This window comes from Schistocerca americana, chromosome 8 (genome assembly GCF_021461395.2).
Source record: "Schistocerca americana isolate TAMUIC-IGC-003095 chromosome 8, iqSchAmer2.1, whole genome shotgun sequence".
NCBI lineage: Eukaryota > Metazoa > Arthropoda > Insecta > Orthoptera > Acrididae > Schistocerca > Schistocerca americana.
The window spans coordinates 474,093,654-474,100,777 of record NC_060126.1 but is presented as its reverse complement, the minus strand read 5'-3'; the positions used below and the strand labels follow the sequence as shown (position 1 = coordinate 474,100,777).

The window sequence follows — 7,124 nt, the reverse complement described above, 5'->3', positions numbered from 1 at the left end:
ATGCTGTGGTACAAATCTACATTTTCAGAATTTTATGCTTCAGATTAAGGCCGATGTTCGATACTAGCTGACTTTTCTGAGGTGGGTTCAAAAATGGCTCTGAGCACTATGCGACTTAACTTCTGACTTCATCAGTCGCCTAGAACTTAGAACTAATTAAACCTAACCAATCTAAGGACATCACACACATCCATGCCCGAGGCAGGATTCGAACCTGCGGTCGCTCGGTTCCAGACTGTAGAGCCTAGAACCGCACGGCCACTCCGGCCGGCTCTCTGAGGTGGGAATGCCCTCTTCGTCTGTCCTCATTTCTTTGTCCATCATATGTTATTTGGCTTACAAGGTAACAGAATCCCTTAATTTCGCCCACTCTGTGGTCACCAATTCTGGTTCTTAGTTTACCGATAATCTCGTTTCTACTACTCCTTATTACTACCGTCTTTCTTCGGTTTACTCTCTGTCCATTTTCTGTACTCATTAGAGTGTCCATTCCACTCAACACATGTTATAACTCCTCTTTATTTTCACTGGCAATGGCAATATCACCGCGAATCTTATCAGTGAAATCGTTGCACCCTGATTTTAATCCCACTCTTGAAACTTACTTTTACTGCCGTCATAGCTTCTTCCATGTCTGGATTGAACAACAGGAGTGAATGACTACATACCTGTTTTCCATGCTATTTCATCCTATCACTTTGTTCTTCGTATTCCATTCTTATTCTCCCCTCTTGGTTCTTAGTATGTATTGTACATTATTCGTCTTTTCCTACAGCTTATTCCTATTTTTCCCACAATTCTTAACATCTTGGCCGGCCGCTGTCGCCGAGCGGTTCTAGGCGCTTCAGTCAGGAACCGCGCGATCGCTACGGTCGCAGGTTCGAATCCTGCCTCGGGCATGGATGTGTGTGGATGTCCTTAGATTAGCTAGGTTTAAGTAGTTCCAAGTTCTAGGGGACTGATGACCTCAGATTTTAAGTCCCATAGTGCTCAGAGCCATTTGAACCATTTATATTATTCTTGTCAGCAGCCTGGATGCATGAGTTGTTATGATTATTGTGGGATAGTTCTTGCATTTTGCTCTTGCTATGTTCGGGATTGTTGAGACTACATTTTTCTGTAAGTCTGATGGTATGTCTCCAGTTGTTGTTGTTTGTTTGGAGGGAAGAGACCAAACAGCGAGGTCATCGGTCTCATCGGATGAGGGAAGGATGGGGAAGGAAGTCGGCCGTGCCCTTTCAAAGGTACCATCCCAGCATTTGCTTGGATCGATTTAGGAAAATCACGGAAAACCTAAATCAGGATGGCCGGACGCGGGATTGAACCGTCGTCCTCCCGAATGCGCGTCCAGTGTGCTAACCACTGCGCCACCTCGCTCGGTGTATGTCTCCAGTCTCACAGGTTCTACACATCAAGTTGAATAGTAACTTGGTTGTTGTTTTTTCCAAATGATATCGGAAATACCGAAGGAATGTTATCTACCCAGTCTGGCTTATCTGATTGCAACTCTTTCACGGCTTTATTGAATTCTGACACTAATACATCTACAGAATAACCTTTGTCTTCCATATCTACCCCATTTCTTCCTCAGTCACGTCTTCAGACAAGTCTTCCACGTCGTAGATGTCTTGAAGGAACTACCTCCTCTGCAGTTAATTATGGAATTGGACACGTTATGTTGAGACCCTTAATTTCACCGAAGATTATTTCCACTTCCCTGTACGCTGATCACACCTTCCAACAACAGTGGTTCTTTTTCGATTTCTTCACATTATTCCTGCAGCCACTTCGTCTTAGCCTCCCATCATTTCCTACTATTTCATGCTAAGTGGCTTACATATCTGTATTCCTGAAATTCCTTGAGCATTTTTGTACTTTATTCTTTCATCGGTCAACTGAAGTATTCCTTCTGTACCTAAGGATTATTTGCAATTACATGCTTTTTGCCTATGTTTATCTGTCCATCTTCTGTGATCAGCCTTTTTGGAGGTGTCCATTCGTCTTCAACTGAAGTGCCTAGCGTGTTATTTATTATCGCAGTATCTGTTGTCTCAGAGAACTGCTAACGCATATCATCATTCCTCAGCATTTCAGTATCTCAATTCTTTGCAGATGGGTTCTTCCAGACAAGTTTTTTGAACTTCAACCTCCTGAACTGTGATCCGCGTCTATATCTAAACCTGGATGCACCTTACAATCGAATTTCTTATTTCAGAATCCAGCTGGAAGCTTTCCGTATTTCCAGGCCTTTCTCAAGTGCACCTCCTCTTCCAGCGATAATTTACAACGCAACGTATTCTCTGTTACTAACTGAAATTTGTTGCAGAACTGTATTATTCTTTATACTATCTCATGAATACAATCAAGCCCATATTCTCCCATAACTCTTTCTTCTATTCCTTCCCCTGCTACCACGTTCCAGCTCCAGTCCCTTATGATAATTAGATCTACATCTATATCTACATCTGCATTTATACTCCGCAGGCCACCCAACGGTGTGTGGTGGAGGGTACTTTACGGGCCACTGCATTACCTCCGTTTCCTGTTCCAGACGCGTATGGTTCGTGGTAGGAACGACTGCCGGAATCTCTCTAATTTTACATTCGTGATCTCCTCGGGATGTATAAGTAGGGGGAAGCAATATATTCGATACCTCATCCAGAAAGGCACCCTCTCGAAACCTGGACAGCAAACTACACCGCGATGCAGAGCGCCTCTCAACCTGGTACCCCCCCTTACCAACAATTAATTTTATATTATCATTACACTTCAAATCGTTCCGTACGCACACTTCCAGATATTTTACAGAAGTAACTGCTACCAGTGTTTGCTCCGCTATCATATAATCACACAGTAAAGGATCCTTCTATCTATGTATTCGCAATACATTACATCTGTCTATGTTAAGGGTCAGTTGCCACTCCCTGCACCAAGTGCCTATCCGCTGCAGATCTTCTTGCATTTCGCTGCAGTTTTCTAATGCTGCAACTTCTCTGTATACTACAGCATCATCCGCGAAAAGCCGCATGGAACTTCCGACACTATCTACTAGGTCATTTATATATATTGTGAAAAGCAATGATCCCGAAACACTCCCCTGTGGCACGCCAGAGGTTACTTTAACGTCTGTAGACGTCTCTCCATTGTGAACAATATGCTGTGTTCTGTTTGCTAAAAACTCTTCAATCCAGCCACACAGCTGGTCTGATATTCCGCAGGCTCTTACTTTGTTTATCAGGCGACAGTGCGGAACTGTATCGAACGCCTTCCGGAAGTCAAGGAAAACGGCATCTCCCTGGGAGCCTGTATCTAATATTTTCTGAGTCTCATGAACAAATAAAGCGAGTTGGGTCTCGCACGATCGCTGTTTCCGGAATCCATGTTGATTCCTACAGAGTAGATTCTGAGTTTCCAGAAATGCCATGATACGCGAGCAAAAAGCATGTTCTAAAATTCTACAACAGATCGATGTGAGAGATATAGGCCTATAGTTTCGCGCATCTGCTCGACGATCCTGCTTGAAACCTTCCGTTCCTCTAGAGACTTGCGGTACACGGCTGTTAGAAGGGCGGCAAGTTCTTTCGCGTACTCTGTATAGAATCGAATTGGTATCCCGTCAGATCCAGTGGACTTTCATCTATTGAGCTATTTCAGTTGCTTTTCTATTCCTTGGACACTTATTTCGATGTCAGCCATTTTTTCGTTCGTGAGAAGGAACTGCAGTGCGGTCTTCCTCTGTGAAACAGCTTTGGAAAAAGATGTTCAGTATTTCAGCTTTACGCGTATCATCCTCTTTTCAATGCCATTATCATCCCGGAGTGTCTGGATATACTATTTTGATCCACTTACTCATTTAACGTAAGACCAGAACTTCCTAGGATTTTCTGTCGAGTCGGTACATAGAATTTTACTTAAGAATTCACTGAACGCTTCACGCATAGCCCTCCTTACGCTAACTTTGACATCGTTTAGCTTCTGTTTGCCTGATATGTTTTGGCTCGTTTAAATTTGCAGTGAAGCTCCCTTTGCTTTCGCAGTAGTTTCTTAACTTTGTTATTGAACCACGGTGGGTTTTTCCCGTCCCTCACAGTTTTACTCGGCACGTACCTGTCTAAAACGCATTTTACGATTGCCTTGAACTTTTTCTATAAACACTCAACATTGTCAGTGTCGGAACAGAAATTTTCGTTTTGATCTGTTAGGTAGTCTGAAATCTGTCTCCTATGACTCTTGCTAAACAGATAAACCTTCTTCCCTTTTTTTTACATTCCTATTTACTTCCATATTCATGGATGCTGCAACGGTCTTATGATCACTGATTCCCTGTTCTGCGCTTATAGAGTCGAAAAGTTCGGGTCTGTTTGTTATCAGTAGGTCTAAGATGTTATCTTTACGAGTCGGTTCTCTGTTTAATTGCTCGAGGTAATTTTCGGATAGTGCACTCAGTATAATGTCACTCGATGCTCTGTCCCTACCACCCGTCCTAAACATCTGAGTGTCCCAGTCTATATTTGGTAAATTGAAATCTCCAACTAAGACAATAACATGCTGAAGAAATTTATGTGAAATGTATTCCAGATTTTCTCTCAGTTGTTCTGCCACTAATGCTGCTGAGTCGGGAGGTCGGTAAAAGGAGACAATTATTAACATAGCTCGGTTGTTGAGTATAACCTCCACCCATAATAATTCACAGGAACTATCCACTTCTATTTCGCTACAGGATAAACTACTATTAACAGCGACAAACACGCCACCACCGGTTGCATGCAATCTATCCTTTCTAAACACCGTCTGTACCTTTGTAAAAATTTCGGCAGAATTTATCTCTGGCTTCAGCCAGCTTTCCGTAGCTATAACGATTTCAGCTTCGGTGCCTTCTATCAGCGCTTGAAGTTCAGGTACTTTACCAACGCAGCTTCGACAGTCTACAATTACAATACCGATTGCTGCTTGGTCCCCGCATGTCCTGACTTTGCCCCGCACCCTTTGAGGCTGTTGCTCTTTCTGTACTTGCCCGAGGCCACGAGACCATGATCTACTCTTACATACTGAATTATCCGTTGAATATCTTCACACATTTTCTATATCACCACATCTTTTGCATGTGTATACAAGAACTATTGTTGTTGGTGTTCGTTTACTGTCGATTCTCATGGTAACAAACCTATCACTGAACTGCAGTGTGTGCTGCTGTCGAAATATCGGCAGCAAACGCGTAAGTTATTTGAACATTCAATCCTCCGGGAAAAATTAAGGTCTCACGTTGCTTACCTCTACGGGGAGGAAATGTATCGTTGCTTGCGGAGGTTGGATAAACTTCGCAGCAGTAGAGTAAGGTTGGAATGTGCATTATCGTTTTTATTTAAGTGTCGAAATCATACTGTGGTTCCAACGTTTGCTAAGGTCGTGCATCATATTAATTCTCCTGCCGCCAATCGCATCAAGCAACGTGCTGGTTTAGCTCTTGTTCGTGAAAGGATCCACTATACTCGCCGTCAGTTAAATTTTGTTTCTAAGGAATTATTTCAGCTTCATTTAATGGTGGCGTCTAATGTTTAGGAATTTTCTTGGGATTGGGTGGACGGGGCCTCTTGGTCGCAGTCTGACTGGGGATTTAAATCTGTAACTTCTCGTCATTCGGTGAAGTTTGAACGTTTCCTTGGCTCAGTGTCTAATTCTAATTTTAATTAAATGATAATTAATTGAAACCCAAGGTTGCCGGCAGGTGTTCTTGACACACCTCGATGGGGACAGCTGAAAATGTGCGCCCCGACTGGGACTCGAACCCAGGATCTCCTGCTTACATGGCAGACGCTCTATCCATCTGAGCCACCGAGGACACAGATGAATAGCGCGACTGCAGGGACTTATCCCTTGCACGCTTCCCGTGAGACCCACATGTGTGTCCTCGGTGGCTCAGATGGGTAGAGCGTCTGCCATGTAAGCAGGAGATCCTGGGTTCGAGTCCCGGTCGGGGCACACATTTTCAGCTGTCCACATCGAGGTATGTCAACAACACCTGCCGGCAGCCTTGGGTTTCAATTAATTATCATTTATTCTAGCGAAAAGCTGCACGGTCGTCAATAGTATCTGTTCTTTCGAGAACAGTTACTGTCTTCATACTAATTTTAATTCTCGACGTTCTGTGATGAATCTCACGGAGAAAACGTTTGACGACGCAGCTTTGTCTGTTCTGGGGAAAGGTTTGAATTTCGCACCGAAGCCTAGGAGTTTGCCAGTCGTTGATTTTATTAGTTCTATTGAACAGGCTGTTTAAAAACTACCTTCCGAGGCTGCGGAAGAGATTAGGAGGAAAGCTTGTCGTGTGTTGACTGGGGCCCGTCCACCCAAGTGTAACATTACAGTAGCTGAGGCGGCTGCTTTACGTTCACTCAGAATGGATCCTGATATTGTTATTTTACCTGCGGACAGGGGAAATGCCACGATTTTGTTGAACAAGCACTATTACATTCAAAAGATGCATTGTCTACTTTCTGATTCGGCGTATCGCAAAATCAGTGCTGACCCTACTAAGAGTTTTGAGAGAAAGAACTAATAACCTCCTGAAGAAAAGTTCTTTGTCACAGGAGACTATCAAGAGTCTTAATTCTTACAGCGCTGTACCACCTAGATTATATGGCCTCCATAAGGTCCATAAAGAGGCTGTCCCGTTGAGGCCTATTGTTTCTAATATTAGTGCTCCGACATATCATATAGCTAAACATCTTGCTAATTTGTTGAGCCCACTAGTAGGTAGGTGTGAACACCACATTAAGAACTCTGCAGATTTTTTACGTCGATTGCAGGGATTGCGTTTGAATGACTCTTATATTTTAGTTTTGATGTGGTTTCTCTTTTCACTCGCGTTCCTCTCTCTGGTTCGTTGCAGCTAATTGAGATTAAGTTTGGTGTTGAGTTAACAAATTTGTTTCGACATGTGCTGACTTCCACTTACTTTTTATTCAATGGTCAGTACTACGAACAGACTGATGGAGTTGCAATGGGAAGCCCGTTGCCACCTACTGTGGCCAATTTGATTATGGAGGACTTTGAGGAACGTGCATTGGAGTCAGCGACCTTGAAACCTGAGTGGTTTTTCAAATATGTAGACGATACTTTTGTTG

The 7,124-nt window shown here is 43.3% G+C and overlaps 2 non-coding genes across 2 annotated transcripts; one reads left to right on the top strand and one right to left on the bottom strand.

Annotated features, from left to right (window-relative positions):
* Window positions 1-5,765: 5,765 nt before the first annotated feature.
* On the bottom strand, window positions 5,766-5,839 carry Trnat-ugu. The gene has a single exon. It is a non-coding gene; the product is annotated as a tRNA-Thr (tRNA).
* Window positions 5,840-5,905: 66 nt separating this feature from the next.
* Window positions 5,906-5,979, top strand: Trnat-ugu. The gene has a single exon. It is a non-coding gene; the product is annotated as a tRNA-Thr (tRNA).
* Window positions 5,980-7,124: the final 1,145 nt, after the last annotated feature.